The sequence below is a fragment of the Chrysemys picta genome, chromosome 8, assembly GCF_011386835.1.
Source record: "Chrysemys picta bellii isolate R12L10 chromosome 8, ASM1138683v2, whole genome shotgun sequence".
Taxonomy (NCBI): domain Eukaryota; kingdom Metazoa; phylum Chordata; order Testudines; family Emydidae; genus Chrysemys; species Chrysemys picta.
In genome coordinates this window covers 47,413,731-47,431,190 of record NC_088798.1, presented here as the reverse complement: position 1 = coordinate 47,431,190, position 17,460 = coordinate 47,413,731, and the positions used below count along the sequence as shown (strand labels likewise).

The following is a 17,460-nucleotide window of genomic DNA, read 5'->3' as shown; positions in this document are numbered from 1 at the left end:
AAGCTTATGTTCCCAATACTTCTGTTAGTCTCAAAGGTGCCACAGGACCCTCTGTTGCTTTTTACAGATTCAGACTAACACGGCTACCCCTCTGATACTTTTAGAGCAAGTGATGAGCAGAGCTAAACATAATACAGACGTGACAGAACTAGCATCCCAAGGAAATTGGAAAGCTTACATCTGAATTTCTCTCTAAACTGAGTCTAAGTACCAGATTATCTAAGATATTTACATGCCTAAATATACAGATAGGCATATAGTGGGATTTTCAAAAGCACCTAGGTGCCTAACTTCCATTGAAATTGCTTTGATTTTAATGGTCGTTATTTACCTAGTGGAATTTTCAAAAGCCTGTAGGCACCTATCTATATCTGTAGGCACTTAAATACTTTTGAAAACGAGATACCAATTCATTAGAAATATAAGACATCCTAATGCCTCCTGAGTTGCCTGAGAATAGTTTGTCTGAGAAATCACTGAGCGTGGGACCAGGATTTTCCTCTGAGTGCTTACAGCCTGATCTTGGGAATCTTTACTTAGGCAGGTAGCCCCCTGTCTTCAAAGATGTTGCTGATGGGTTTGTTACTATGGAAAGACTTCCTTTCCCTTCACTGGACTTTGGATCAGGCTCTAGATTGTAAGGGCTTGCAGGATCAGATCTCAGAAGCTAGTAGTCTCAGAAAGATAGTTGTTACTTAAATTTCTTAACTTGTTTTGTGAACCGCAAGCAGTGACCTTTCAGTTTGTTGTACAACACTAGTTTTTCAGTAGACTATTCTAAGCAGTAGACTATTCTACTGCTTAGAAAGGCACATTTTAGTTCACTTGCTGGTAATAAATGTAAAGTCTTTATGTATAATTAATTTATTTTTAGAGAGATGGAATCTACTCTCATATTTTCAGGGCACATGTTTAAAATATAATAAGAACTTTCTGCATCTTTCCCAGAGGTCAAAGAAATAAAAGGATACTCCCTCAGAACCAGCAATCATCCACCTTCTCAGTTCTGTACTTGTCTACCAGAATACAAAATATACTGCATGTTTACTGAGGAAAAGGGAGATGGGGAGGGCAGGCATTACAATCCTGAATCTTTAACTTGCATTTCAGTGCAAAATCTGGACTGCCAGGCTAGCCCTGCCTTTCCACTTTAAAATCACAAAAGGGCACCTTTTCTAGTGCAATAGCTGTTGCATCCTATGTATCATTGTGCCATTAAAAATGTGTGCCCCATTGCCTTGTGTAATCATTTACACTTGTGCAAAGTGAGTGCAAAATGCTATTATGCTGATTTGTTCACATATTACACTCACTTTGCCCTGTGGTAGGGACTACGTTAGGTGCAAGGCAAGAGAGAATCAGGCCTGTGATCCTTATTGTGGAATGCAGAACATAAAGTCACCCACACTGCTATGAGGCACCTTTGATACCCAGGAACAGTGGCCTAGGCTTCTTTGATGCCACAATGAACCTCTTAGCTGTGAATTTCTTTTAGTTTGTTACATTTTGTTAGATCTCTAACTAGTATTACAGCTTTTTTATTATTACCAATTACAGGTTTAAATGCCTGTAACATATACAATTATAAAAGCATAAGAACAACAACAACAAAGAGTAAGAAGTAAGAAACATGATCAGATCAAATGAACATCAGCCACAGGACAGTATTTTTATGGAAAACACCATGTTGGTGTAAACGGATGTAGTTTCAGTTACTTTAGGGGAACTGTACAAGTTTACACTAGCTGAAGATCTAGCCCTATACTTATATTCCTGTGAACATTTTGTATTGTAAAGGTATAAAAAGATTACACAGGATAATTACTTAACTATACATCTGGAAGAGTGCCCTTTCAGATTTAGCATATGCCCCTACCCATTTCCCTATGACTTATACTTACAATTACTAGATGGACCACACAAGAAGACTTTTTAATAAATATCCTTACAAGAGCTTGGTGAATGAATAGTTTGCTACCATTTATTTTAAACACAGGACAGACTTGAACAGGCTTAATTAGTCATGCATCAAGGATTCAGCAGCAGGTTTGATATCTGGGTAAATACTTCATACTTACTTACTATTTCAGCTCAGTTATTCATCAGATTCTGAAATATCCGATAACGTTTATCCTCCATTATTTTTGATTTTCTGGCAACTCTAAGTTCCTGAGTTCTAGAGTTCTTTTCCTTTTGATGGTGCTGCAATATGTCTGACACCATTTTGTGTGGAAGACTAAAGAAGCCTACATAATGAAGAACTGTATTAGGGCTTGTCAATGCAGAGAGTTAGTGTGTGGCAAGATGGGGTTTAAATCTACAGCACTCTAGCATGCCATTCACTAACTGTCCATATGGGCCCGGCTGCTGCACACTAAAAGTTCCTTAGGGTGCTTTGACCTACTGCTGTTCCCAGCACCAGTAGGTCAAAGCACACTGCAGAACTTTTAGTGTGCAGCTGCAGGACCCACATGGACAGAGTAGTGCTGTAGATTTACATCCCAGCTTGCCGTGCACTAACTCTCCATATAGACATCATGTCCTCAGAATAAAGAAAATTGCATCCTCCCTAAAGCTTCTCTTTCTGTGTTTCATACAGGAACTTCTGCCTAGAAGAGAGAGGCAGTAGCAGCCTCTCATAACCTACTGGTCTGGTTGAGGCTAGGAGAAGGCTCTTTTACAACCTGTCAATGTCCCTGTGTCTAATCCAATCCCATTAATTACTGTGGGACAGATTTTGAAAGGTAATAAGGCACTCAAAGTTGCAGGTAGTTGCCTAGGTGTTTTTTTTTTTAAATACTATTTTTTAAATGGGTGTCTATTTGCATCTTTGGGTGCCTAAATATCTTTAAAAATGATTTTATGGCCTTTATGCTCAGGCATAAAGGTAGCTCAATTTACTAAAGTAAAAATGGCCTCTAGAGCTTGTAGTCCTAAACAAATGTTGACTTCAATTCTTTTTCTAAGTAATAAATTAGTGGGAAGGAATGGTTTCCCTTGTCAATGGATTTTAATTTATTTCTTCTCATTCAGGAAGGGATAGTCTTTTCCTACTATCTACTTTTATAAATGTTTTTAAAGACTGTTTAATTATGAAAGATTTTTATGGCTGGCTAAATACTTGGATTGAGACCTGAAGATCAGATCTTGTCCTTGGATGCACTGGGAGCAACTTGCATTCATCTGAGGTTAGAATTTGGCCCTAAGAACTGTGTTAAACCTGGTGCCAATTAGCCTAACTGATGTGAAAACCTGAGTCCTCGGTGAAGATGATTCCCCCAGCTGAGCCTTTATAGAAGAACAGCTTGCTTTAAAGGAAAAAGGAAAAAAGGAATGGCAAATGGAACAGCCATGGAAAGTTTTAAAAGAAAAATGTGCAGTGGCTACAGCTTTTAATAATATTCTAAGATTTATTAAACCTTTTAACTTTACTGCAGAGGCACAGCTGAGAGAGTTTCAAAATAAAAGGGTGTGAGTAGAGGGATGAAAGGGCTGGTGGGTGTGGAAAGCTAAGAGAAAGTTTCCTAAAGTAGTGATATGATAGTGGATCACAGAGAAAAACTGGAGAAGGGGATTGACTTCAACTGTGAAAGAATTGTGGTTCTCATTCTCTTCTAGTTAGTGCAACAGCCACATTGTCTCCTGAAGCTCAGACAAGGTTTTAGGTAGAATTCTTTGGGAGATGCTGCAGCATGCTAACCTCTTTATATAAGCTGTTGCCAGTATGGAACTTTTAAAACCTTTTTAGGATCCTGCAGTGTGGTCTGTGCAGGTGGATCCTTGCAGAACACTACGGAAGTCACTGGAGCTCTGCATGGGTGCAGTAGACCCCTGCATGGATCTTGTTGCTCAAGGAGTCTCTTCCAGACTTTTTATGAATACCTAGCTGTAAAAAAGAAATGAATTATGTTCAGTGTGTGTTTTTATCTAAGAATGTGAGTGTGAGAGAAGACAGGTGACAGGCAGTGACCAAGATCTCTGATACAATAGGCACAAATGGCCCATGAAAATGCTCTTTGTATGGGGTTCAGAGACAAAAGCTGGACTGCCTACTCTCATCACCAGTTGCATATTTTCTGGTATTGTCTTAATTTTGCCTGAACAACTCTGTATCCTTGTAGACCTAAAGCTTATGGGGCACTAAATAGTTTTGTGATCTGAAGTATATCATGATATTTCACTGAAATGTCATCACTCATCATGCTGTAGTATTTCATGCCAAGTCAACATCATGTGAGGTAGATGAGGTACAAAAATCACATTAGCAAAACAATTTTAATTACCTAATTAACCATAACTTGTATTTCTTTTTTGTATTACCATAATGCTGAAGAACAGTAGTCATGGACCAGGACCCCGATGTGCAAGGTGCTGTATAAACACAAAACAAAGAGAGAGTTTTTGTCCCAAAGAACTTAGACTCTACATTTGTTGAATTTTGGTGTTACTAATTTGTAGATTTTGGACTTCTTAAAATCAGTATGTTTTGTTAAATCAAACTAGAATTGGAAGTAAAATAAAGATGGTAATAGGACAGATACAAAGTTTAAATGAGTGACTTTAATATTTTTAACTTTATTATCAAAAGAGAACAGGAACACTAGACTTCATTGGTATACTCACATACTTAGTCTTTGAAGAATTGGGGCCCTATTTTGTACTTATTGTAGTCATAGTTAACAATGAAACAAATGATTAATGAGATGACCAACAGAAAAATCAATGAGCGATGGCCAGTTCTGCTTCTCTCCAGGCCCCCTTTTACTTAATATGCTGTCAAGATACGAAACTGTCTGATAAAGTCTGGAGAATTAAAGAGGATTAAAATTTACAGAAGACTCAATATTAATATAATTAACATAGTTTCCAGCAGGGACAGCACTTGCCCTAATCCAAAAACCATACAAGTCAATGGGAATCTTTGGAATAGGCCACTAGGGACTTATCTAGATTTGTTGTGATCAGTATCTCAGTTTCTGAAGAGAGTCCTGACCCAGTGCTAGGGCAGATGAGCACAACTTCCTAATGGATTGTGTTTGCTTTTGTTTACACAGAATATGGTGGGTAGTATGTGGAAGTGATACTGTGGCTAAATTTGATTTTTTTTTTTATTTCTTAATTTGATACTGCCAAAAGTTGACCATCCTGGAAACTAAAGATCTTCATCCACAAATCAAGTACAATGTGAGAAACAGCAGTAGAAGCTTCTCCACCAGTATCCCTCTTCCTTGAAGAGCAGTGATCATCTCCAGACCAGTTAGGCTTTAGGACACAGTGAAAGCTTATATTTTTGGTGTACATTTTTGCAGTTGATTGAGGCAGAATCAGCTCTTTTATGGGTTCTGAATTAATATGTGCAGCAGAAGTTGAAAGGTTCAGAAGAGGGATCAAAGGAAAAAAGTCCTCCACTCTGAAGCTGTATTGACTGTGTTACTAACTGATCCATTTGGGCTACAATGGAATAAATTGGCTCAATTTCTTCCCTTTGGTAAGGTCACTTTGTACTGTTCCAACGCCAGCATAACTAGCCATGGGAGAATTGCCCCAGTTATACTCCAGGGATACATGTAATAATTATAGGCTGCATTACTCAACAAACCAGTGAATGAGAAAGGAATAAAACTTAAAATAAACCCCCCAAACTAGAGAGCTTCTGTGGTGAACTGCTGTACAGTTACATTGGGTTCTCAACCCCAGCTTCCAGGGCACATCTCTAAATTCTGATATTCATAATACTGTCCCTTAGGAGGGAGTATTTCTAAATTATAATCTTCTACAAACATATCTCTACAGTACAGAACTGGTGTAATAGCTCCTCCACCACCTCCAACCACCTACTGATTGGGAAAAGGAGGCATACATAGGTCAGGCGTGGCCTGGCCTGTATGTCCTGGTGATTCTTGGCCACCGTATCAGGTTCCTGGAGCCATTAACAATCAGTATGAATTAGAGCAGTCTTCCAACTATGAGATTTTTAATCTTTTTCAAGAGTTAACTCTAACCTTTCATTGTTTTAGGCATTCTACAGTAATATTTTTTGAAGAAAATATTGATCAATTTAAGTGTCATAATCAAAATTATTTCAAACATTTTTTATGAATGACTGAAATGTTTTTGCATTGACTATATGATACTGTCAGAAATGCTTGGCTCTGTAATAAGAATGCTGCTGTAATTGTGGTGCTTTAGGCTGTATGTAGAACTGCTGTAAGCACATGCAATCTTAAGGACAAAGGTAGGTCACTGAAACGTGAGCAATGTGAGAATGCTTAGCTCTCTTTTGGGGATACAAGACTTTCAGATTGCCTACTGCTATAAGAGTCCTTCCAAGCTGTTAAAAAAATAAACCAGCACAATTAAACTATGATCATTCAAGTGCTTGCTTGCATAAAATTAATAGAATACATTCTAAAGGTTTGTAAGGAGGGCATAGCAAGTTCAGGGGAGCAATGATACTATGCTGATGATTGCATTTAATTGTTTCCATATAATCTCTGCCATGTGTTTATGAATCTTTGCTTAACCTAGTTTCAAACAAACTATTTCCAGAATGTGTGCATTTGCTTCTCATGTTTATACATTTGCGATTCTTTCACTCCCTTTCATATCAGTAAATACATTCTTTGAAACACCTTTTCTTTTAAAAAAAATTGCATTATTTCAAGCTGTTTGATATCTTTACTTCACTGCATGGAGTAAACTGAGTTAATGTGCAAATCCTGGCTTATTTACATTGTCTTGGATATTTTCTAAATGTTCTGAATTGGAAAATCTTTAATATCTGTAGTTAATTCTTTTAGGATTTTTTTTTTTTTTTTTTTTTTACAGATGCTCAAATATCATTTTAGAAAACTTTGTGGTGTCTTCAGATCAAATTGGCAATGTCTTCTAAATGTTAGTGTGGCCAACATTAACCATTGACTGGGAGAAGATGAGGTAAATTTAATGGTTGTGGACACTGTTAAATAGTGGGATCAGGATCTGAGTCAGTTTGTCTACCACTGTATTTACCAGGAATACTGGCAGCTAGCAATGGGTTTAGGTAAATTATTAGGTGAACATGTTTGGAGGAGTTGAGGGAATGTGAGGTCTGCACTGGTTGAGGAAATTAAGAAAGGATTTGGGTTGTGATTTGGAAAGAGACATTCTCTTTATGGAAAAACAGTGAGGAGTCCTTGTGGCACCTTAGAGACTAACAAATTTATTTGGGCATAAGCTTTTTTGGGCTAGAACCCACTTCATCAGATGCATGGAGCTGAAAATACAGGAGCAGGTATAAATACATGAAGAGATGTGAGTTGCCTTATCAAGTGCGAGGTTAGTCTAATGAGACAATTCACTTGACAGCAGGATACCAAGGGAGGAAAAATAACTTTTGAAGTGGTAATGAGAGTGGCCCATTTCAGACAGTTGACAAGAAGGTGTGAGTAACAGTAGGGGGAAATTAGTATTGGGGAAAGTAGGTATAGGTTTTGGAATGACCCAACCACTCCCAATGTTTATTCAGGCCTAATCTGATGGTGTCCAGTTTGCAAATTAATTCTAGTTCTGCAGTGTCACATTGGAGTCTGTTTTTGGAGTTTTTCTGTTGAAGAATTGCCACTTTTAGGTCTGTTATTAAGTGACCAGGGAGACTGAAGTGTTCTCCTACTGGTTTTTGAATGTTATGATTCCTGATGTCAGATTTGTGTCCATTTATTCTCTTGTGTAGAGACTGTCAGGTTTGGCCAATGTACATGGCAGAGGGGCATTGCTGGCACATGATGGCATATATCAGATTGGTAGATGTGCAGGTGAACGAGCCCCGGATGGTGTGGCTTATGTGGTTAGGTCCTATGATGGTGTCCCTTGAATAGATATGTGGACAGAGTTGGCACCGGGGTTTGTTGCAGGGTTTGGTTCCTGGGTATTTTTGTTGTGTGGCATGTAGTTGCTGGTGAGTATTTGCTTCAGGTTGGGGGTCTGTCTGTAAGCGAGGACTGGCCTGTCCCCCAAGGTTTGTGAGAGTGAGGGACCGTCCTTCAGGATAGGTTGTAGATCCTCGATGATGCGCTGAAGAAGTTTTAGTTGGGGGCTGTAGGTAATGGCTAGTGGCGTTCTGTTACTTTCTTTGTTGGGCCTGTCTTGTAGTAGGTTACTTCTGGGTACCCTTCTGGCTCTGTCAATCTGTTTCTTCACTTCAGCAGGTGGGTATTGTAGTTTTAAGAACACTTGATAGATATCCTGTAGGTGTTTGTCTCTGTCTGAGGCATCGGAGCAAATGCAGTTGTATCTTAGAGCTTGGCTTTAGACAATAGATTGTGTGATGTGGTCTGGATGAAAGCTGGAGGCATGTAGGTAAGTATAGTGGTCAATAGGTTTCCGGTATAGGGTGGTGTTTGGGACCATCGTTTATTAGCACTGTAGTGTCTAGGAAATGGACTTCTTGTGTGGACTGGTCCAAGCTGAGGTTGATGGTGGGGTGGAAATTGTTGAAATCCAGGTGGAATTCATCAAGGGCTTCCTTCCCATGGGTCTAGATGACGAAGATGTCATCAATGTAGTGAAAGTAGAGTAGGGGCATAAGAGGCTGAGAGCTGAGGAAGTGTTGTTCTAAGTCAGCCATAAAAATGTTGGCATACTGAGGGGCCATGCGAGTACCAATAGCAGTCTCCACTGACTTGAAGGTATAAATTGTCTCCAATTCTGAAATAGTTATGGGTTAGGACAAAGTCACAAAGTTCAGCCACCAGGTTTGCTGTGATGGTATCAGGGATGCTATTCCTGATGGCTTGTAGTCCATCTTTGTGTGGAATGTTCATGTAGAGAACTTCTACATCAATAGTGGGTAGGCTGGTGTTTTCTGGAAGATCACCAAAGGATTGTAGTTTCCTCAGGAAGTCAGTGGTGTCTCGAAGATAGCTGGGAGTGCTGGTAGCGTAGGGCCTGAGGAGAGAGTCTACATAGCCAGACAATCCTGCTGTCAGGGTGCCAATGCCTGAGATGATGGGGCGTCCAGGATTCCCAGTTTTATGGATTTTGGGTAGCAGATAGAATACCACTGGTCATGGCTCTAGGGGTGTGTCAGTGTAGATTTGTTCCTGTGCTTCTTTAGGGAGTTTCTTGAGCAGATGGTGTAGTTTCTTTTGGTAACCCTCAGTGAGGTCAGAGGGTAATGGTCTGTAGAATGAGGTGTCAGAGAGTTGTCTAGCAGCCTCTTGTTCATATTCTGACCTATTCATGATGACTACAGCAACAGCAGAATGGAACAGTCAGAGCTGAAGAGAAAGTGGCAGGAAAAGGAATAAGGAGGTGTGACAAGGAATTGTCTAGGAGAGGGTTCACTTTCTGAGTAAAGAAACAGTTGTATGCCCTACTTATTGAGATTGTCCGGGTAGCTGGACTGAGCTACCTGTAGCGAATTCCCTTGAATGCTTTAGATCAGATTGTCCATGTCCTTTTCACAATCACAAGCCTTAAAGGAACATTCCAAGCCTTTTCTGTGCTTCCTATATGAATTATTCCGATGTGCCCCATCACCAGTGCATTCTGTCCTAAAAGGGGCAGCCAGGAAGTGGGGGTCATGGCACTGATCACTCACAGGTCCCTGCATTGGCTTGTAGAAATAGCGGGTCATGGAGAACAGGGATGGAATCATTTCCAGGGATGATGTAATTTCTGTACTTCTCCTGTCTACTGGGAAACTCCAAGATCCACGGTGCATTCCTAATTACAGTTCCGTGAAACTTTTCTGCCAAAACTGTTTTTTTGGCAAAAAACGCAGATTTGACTCACAAACTTTGTGTCTATGTTGCCAAAAAGTTTCAGTAAAAATCCAAAACATATATTCCCCCCCCAAATGTTTAATTTTCACATTTTTGAAACATTATTTTTCTATTCAAAACAACATTTCATTTCTATTCAACATTTCTATTCAAAACAACATTTGACGCTTTCTTCAAAGTTTAAAAAGGCTAAAATGAAATGTTTTGTTTTGGGTAAAAAATATAATATAATAATTAATAATAAAATATAGCTCTATTCCTATGGAGGCACAGGAATTTGAAAATGGTGCATGCTTTTGTTGAATCTCTTTTCAACTGGGTCAGAGGAGATGTGAATTTTTGGAGGGTCTAGAACTCCTAGTTCGTTATGCAAGTAGAATGTTTAATGTAGACAATTTAAATTATCATCATTGGGTTTCATAGTTAACACCTCATTGAGAGAAATGAGGGCACTCAGAATTCTCAGAGCTACTACCTATAGACTCAAGAAGGCAACAGGGCATAGGTCAGTTCATATCTGAAAGGTTTTCTTCACAAACATAAGGACGAGAAACTTAATTTTAAAATGAGTGCTTGGATTCTTCTGTATAAGTCTGCAGCTGCTGACTGATTTTATTCCAAATTCCCTGGTCATGGGACTGAAGAATATACATGACCATGTTCTTAGGAGACTTTATAGTTATCCATCATCTAGGACTAAAAAAGGATTTCAACATTAATTCTAGGGCCTACACTGCAATTGAGGGGGGTGATTTGCACCATGTGTAAACATACCCGAGCTAGCTTGCTAAAATTAACAGTAATCCATGACAGCATGGGCTAGCCACCTGAGTACTAACGCAGGGTCCTGGTAGGCTTGTACTCCAGTGGATAGTCTGTGCTGATGCCCAATTTGCTGCAGCTTCACTGTTATTTTTAGCAAGCTAGTTTGATCAGAACTTACAGTATGTGTAGGAGTACACATGTTATCACACCTCCTCAGGATTAAGAAAAGGACTTTAATTTCAACAGACTATTGCTGCAGTAGTGGAGCATATAACTGCCTGTATATTGTACAAATGGAAGACAACAAGGTCTGACCTTAATTCCAAGTATAGCTTCTGAATTTATGTGATTACCTTGCCTGGCAGAGGATCCTCAAACAATCCTGTGGAGTTGGTGTGCTTTTCAGCAGACTCTGCAACTTTACAAGACTCTTTGACCAAAGGCATCTTTCTTTTTTTTTTTTCTGTGACTGTTTTCTTTTTTTTGATACTTTGATTCCCATCATTGGAATTCCTGGATTCTTCCTTCAGTGATTACATAAAACCTCGGAGCCCACTTGTTTGTTCAGATCTGTTCACAGAGGGAACCTTTGTGTATGGTTCTCTTCACAGATGGGGAATTTTGCTGCCTCTGTGGCACCACTCCCAAAGCAGGACTCTCCACAGGTTTGGGGATCTGTGTGTGGGGAGGTCATAGACAAATGGGGCTGATGGTGGAGCCTGAGCATTGTTTAGGCCTAACCCCCCACAGGCAGGGCCGGTGCTACCATTAAGGCAAACTAGGTGGTTGCCTAGGGTGCCAAGATTTGTGGGCGCCAAAAAGCGGTGCCTGGGCTGGGCTGCCGGCGGCGCGCTGACATGTGCGGCTCAGACTCCCTCTCCCAGCGCAGCGGCCACTCCACTCCTCCCGCCTCCCAGGCTTGCGGCGCCAATCAGCTGTTTGGCGCTGCAAGCCTGGGAGGGGAGGAGAATTAGAGCGGTGGCGGCGTGCTCGGGGAGGAGGCGGAGCAGAGGTGAGCTGGGGTGGGGGAGCTGCCGCACGGCTCTCTGGGCCGGGGTGGGGGGGGTGGGGAGCTGTTTCGGGGGAGGGAGATGCCTTGAGGGGGGAGCTGCTGCAGGGTTCCCCAACCCAGCTCATTTCTGCTACACCCCCTCCCCGAGCACGCTGTCGCTGCTCCACTTCTCCTGCCTCCCAGGCTTGCGGTGCCAATCAACTGTTTGGCACCGCAAGCCTGGGAGGGGAGGAGAATTAGAGTGGGGGCGGCATGCTCGGGGAGGAGGCGGAGCAGAGGTGAGCTGGGGTGGGGAGCTGCCTCACGGCTCTCCGGGATGGCGGGAGCTGCCGCGGAGGGGGTGCCTCAGGGCAGAGAGGGGGGGAGCTGCCACGGGGGGAGGCTCCTCAGGGCGGAGGGGGAGGCGGGGAGCTGCTGCAGGGCTCGGGGGGCGCAAGGTGGAAGTTTCACCTAGGGCATGAAACTTCCTTGCACCTGGCCTGCCCACAGGAGCTCATGCAAAATGGAATACAGACCCTAACCCCCTCCTTACATGAAAACTTCCCTGAAAGGAGGGTTCCAGAGACACATGTTTCTGTAGGTTCCCATTGCTTTGCAGATACATTAGAACCAAGTGAGGAAGGGGACTGGCAGACACAAGTCCATTGGTGATGTGTAAATACAGAGACTTTATGTGAATATCTCTATTCCTCTGGCAGATCCTAAACATCTGCACAAATCTTTTCTCAAACATGTGGGAGTCCCCAGTCCCTCTGCTTCCACAGGATTTCCTCTCCCTCACCCTTGATGTGTACAAATACTTCAGAATGAGAGAATTCTGAATATAATGTATTTTCAAAACACTTCTGAGAAAGACAGGAACCTCCCTGCCGTAACCAGCTTCATAACTCAGAATGCTCTCTTTGACACAGCTACATTTTGCTAATGATTCCCACCGTATGTATAAGAGCCAATCTGATCATGTAGCTTAGCAGTCAGGTAAAACTGATTCCATTTGAATTCATGTGAAACCAGGTTTCCTTCAGATCTAGTGCAAGATAAATTCTATTATTGTTTATGTTTTGGTTTGTTTCATATCACCAAGTTAACCAGCTTTTTTAAAGAGCAATAAAGATACCTTTTATCTCACAAATACTTTTGAAAATGTCTTATTTTACTATCCTTCAAAATAGGGCTAATGGAGATTATCAGACTGATATTTTTTTTTAAAAGAGCTTTGTATTGGATTTACATGATAATGTCAATGTGTTTCCATTTTCCTCGGCAATAATCTGATTCTTAAGTGAATAACAACTTGTCCTTTGGCCACCTGGTTTAGCACAACAAGAGAATTGGATTCTTGATGAATAAAGTTAAGGGCAATTTCATTATTGCTATTATAATACAAATTTAATACATTTGGGGGCAGGTTCAGAGAGTGAGGTGACATGCTGAGTGATATTAGGAATGGCAGTTAACTCCTTCTGTGATGCTTAGAAAGCTGGTCATATAACACCAGGCATTTTACTATAGAACATATTACAGATAGAAAAATACTGCAGATGAATAAAATGAGTGAAATCATTTTATCACCAGATACAAAAAATTCTGAATGATCCTGGGGTTAACTCGTTATGCCCCTTTTAATTAGAGATAGTGATTAGAACATATTTTACAGTACTTTGCAGTTTTCCTTTAATAGTTTCATATCTGCTCCAACACTAAAAAATTATACTCATTTGGGTGAACAAACCTCAAGTTATTTTTGTAGACTTATTTCTATCTATATTGAACTGAATGCAGATAATGGAAACAAATTCACAACAGCTACATTACTTGGGCAGCACGGGACACTTAATTCTAAGTAATTAATTTCTTTTTTTAATAATAAACTATTACTGTTGAGAGGGGCAAAATATTTTAGTGTCCAGAGTTTATGTCCTAGAACCTGGAGTTGACTGATGATTGGGAATGGGCTGTTATATGGAGTCATTGTTTCTAATCATTGATCATGCAACAAGCTCCATTTGTGTGAACTCCTGTGCCTGCATGGAAACCCAATGAAGGTCTTTGCAGGTCTAAAAGCACCTCATGTTAAAGTTATAGCACAAAAAAATGGAATTAAACCATTTAATGCCCTGGATTGCATTCTGTGTTTTATATTGCTGAGGCTGCACTTATATGCTTCAATAATATAGTCTGTCTGCTATTTCCTCACAACTTCATGGAAGCCAGATGTGTTTGAGAGATGTGTAAATTAAAAAAATCAACAACAAATCAGTAATGTGTGTTATATTTTGCACCAGTTTGGGTCATCTTCACTTTGGGTTTTGGCAAGACCCAGAGACTCTCAAACTAGTTTTGACATCAAAAGGTAACACACATAGCAGCATCTCCATTGGTTATAGTAAACAAGCCTATGAATGGTAACTTGTTTTCAGGAGATTTATAATAGTTATAAATTGAGGGCAAAACAAACAAACAAATTAGTGCCATAAAATTGCCATTACTGATCCATGTGCACTGCTAGGCACCATAAGCCAGATGATTGAGTGGGTTGAGTTTGGAAGAGAAATATATGTCAGTCCACAGCCCAGATGAGAAATGCTAGTTTTTTCTATTCTGAGGTCTCATTTTAACTCTTCTATTTATCACCATTTTGTCCTTCATCCCATGACAGGTATTGACTGATCTTAAAACCATACCTATCTCCACATCAGGCAGTCATCTTCAGGTAATATAGCATCTAGTTTTGAGTACCTGTAACTCCCATTGAAGTAGGTCTTGTCTACTGATCCCCCATGACCTGACTGCAGTTTTTGGACAAAAGATAAATCTTGATAATTGGTAATCCACAGATGAGATTAATGTTTGTCTTCAGTTTGCATTTTTTCATTATAATTGATAATCCTATCAAGCTATGGAGATGCATTTTCTTTCACGTCTTAAATATATAGTGCCATTTTCTCTGTCTGCTCAAATAAATATGTTGACTTGAATATTGCTGCTTCTGTAGAAAATTAAGTTCCTTTTTTTCCCCTGATGCAAAAGATGTTAAATGTAGGGTGAGGGACAGTCCTGATATCTGGGGCTTTTTCTTATATAGGTACCTATTACTCCCCACCCCCGTCCCGATTTTTCACCCTTGCTATCTGGTCACCCTAGTTAAATGCACATTTTTGTGTGGAAGTAAATTGGCATGTCAATCCTTCATTGTTTGGTGGTGGTTTAAGTTAGTGCAGGTGTGGTGCTAATAAAAAGTCACTTGAAAGTTTGTGTTTCAACATAAATATAGGGTTGGGATTTTTTAATAGGTGTTTAGGAGCTCCAATTAACTGTTCTCATTCCACAATGATATGCAGGAGAGTATATTTAGTGCAATAAAATGAACATATAAATAATCCATTTAAATGAGTGTAAAAATCATTTAAGTTTTTAATTTCAGCCTCAAATTTCTACTAATTAAAACCATAAATTTATGTAAAAATAAATATAAATAAAAAGTTAATTATAGTGCATGTTAAAATTTCTTCCTTTTGTTACCAACTTCTTACGGGACTATCTATATGTCAAAAATAAGCCTTAAATGGCCGGATACTAGACTTTTACAAACTGCAATAATTGATATGTCATACTAGTCATTTTAAAACTGAAGAGCTTTTGATATGAAATAGTGCAAAGTGAGTTTTTAGTAGTAACAAAATGAAACTTAATGCTTCATTGCCAGCAATCCTAAGCACTACTTTTTTTCTGCATATCATTAATAAAAAGTCTCATCCCAGTTATTAAAACACTCTAGCACATTCTGCAACAATCATTTTTGAGCTTTTATAGTTTGTTGCTTGCTTTACTCCCCAGTGAATTTATGTATGTAGATTGTTCTCTAACTATATACAAAACTGAATAATAATAATAACCCTAGTAACTTTCCTTGAACGTACTGTAGAATCAAGAAGGAAAACAATTTTAAACCTTCAATACAATGAAAAATTACACCAGACTTTAATATTCTTTTGCTTATGCTTCAGTAATTACATTCATTAGTTTTTTTAATTTCCAGAGATATTGCCTAGATAAAATTAAGTAAACATCTCATGTTAGTATCTGTTTAGACAGAGAAAATTGTTTGCCTTTCCCCCCTCATTTATTGCAACCTATGTTCAGTTATAATTGCTTTTCCTGTCTAATATATATGCATAATGTAGTCGCACTGAATTTTATATATATGTGTGTGTGTGTGTGTGTGTGTGTGTAAAAATCAATGGACAGTGTTTAAAATTTGTTCACATGCAATATTTTTATTTTAGGACTTAGTTTTGATACTGTGGATACTTTGCCTCTTATTTCTTCAGTACTGTTAATTGTGATGTCCTGCTCAATAAACTGTTACATAACATCAGCTACGACACTGTTTGTTCACATACATATTTTGGAGAAGCTCTTCGGAGATACGGTAGAAGATCTTCCTTCCAAGAATAGAGTACTTACCCTTTATATAGTGCTTTAATTAGTAAATCTCTGTACAGCTCTTTGAAGAAGTAATCACTGTGAAACCCCTGTGAGGTAAATAGGCAGGCATTATGCAAAGTTTTACTTGGGGGAGGGGTGGGCACTGAAATTTAAAGTATATCTATGCTACAAGTGGGGAGTGTAATTGCAGCATGCATAGACATACCCAAATTAGCTTTAATCTAGCTAGTTTAAGTACTGATAACAGTGAATCTGCAGCAGCATAGCTGGCCACCCGAGTAATTACCCAGGGTCCAGGAGGGCTTATATTGCTGACGTTAAAGTACGGGTTGCCCGCAGCTTCACTACTATTGGTATCTAAATTAAAGCTAGATCAGGTATATCTACACGTGCTATAAGTTTTCCCTCCATCTACAGTGTAGAAATACCCACAGAGATACTGGGCCAGGACCAATGATGAGATGTAGATATATATCAGCTCAGGATCTGACTCATTAAATGTTGCCCAAAACCAGCTCCCACTCCTGTGCTCATTATATTACATTTGTTTGCATAGTTATAGTCTTCCTCGGATGGCTCTTAATTGTGTCTCTTTTTAGAATGTTAGGATATAGGCAATTCCTTCTTTTTATTCATAGGCTTAACTATGGAATGACTAGATGCCTTCCATGTTTCCAAGTAGGAACTCAAAGCAGTAGAAAATATGATTTCAGGACAGAGGGTGTATCCCTTTTCAGAGCATTATATATATAAAATATTGCCGGACCTGCTGCATGGAGAAACATCATTGTCTGCACTTTCACGGCTGTTTCTCCAACCTGAATGGCAATGAGAAACATTTCAAATTCTTGGAAAGTGACACCATATTTTGGTGGACTTGTTTCATTTCAAATTGGGGTGAATTTGGAAGGAATAATTCCTTCATCTTTGCTTTACTAGATAACTTCTGATCCTATGTAATATTTTCTCTTAATATTTATTATGAGAAAAAACAAAACCCTTTTATTAACTGCATGAGCATTTGGCTTGATCAGAGTTTGCTTGGGTTTCTGGAAAAATCTCTGAGTCTGTTGGGATTTGATATAAGTATAGCATAGTCACTTTCATTCTCCATCATCTCCTTTGCATAGATGTTCTGGCTGAAGTTTTCAGAAGGACTCAGCATTGGTTTAACTATATTCCAAGTGAAGTCAGTGGGAGTTTTGCCACTGATTTCAAAGAGAATACTGAGAGCTTTTGAAAATCCCACCTTCCTATGGTTCTGATCCTGCCTATTCTTACACACCCCAGTCATGTGATATGGTTAAGCATGTGTGTGAACGTTTTCAGGCTGAGAGCCTGTAACTTGATGCTCTTCTCCAATGTGGCAGGGGTGATGTCTGATTTTGAATACCTTATTTCCCAATTCTGGGTTCACAGCTTACAAGTAGAATCATAGAAAATGTAGGGTTGGAAATGACCTCAAAGTCA

At 39.5% G+C, this 17,460-nt stretch overlaps 1 long non-coding RNA gene across 2 annotated transcripts in view; it reads left to right on the top strand.

Annotated features, from left to right (window-relative positions):
* The window catches only part of LOC122172189 (uncharacterized), a 140,157-nt gene that overhangs the window by 31,339 nt on the left and 91,358 nt on the right, over positions 1-17,460 (top strand). Inside the window, exon 3 of one of the 2 annotated variants that reach the window (XR_006172257.2) lies at positions 14,201-14,254. The exons of the other annotated variant lie outside the window; for it this stretch is intronic. This is a non-coding gene — a long non-coding RNA (uncharacterized LOC122172189). The remainder of the gene's footprint in view (positions 1-14,200; positions 14,255-17,460) is intronic. 2 annotated transcript variants of the gene reach the window in all.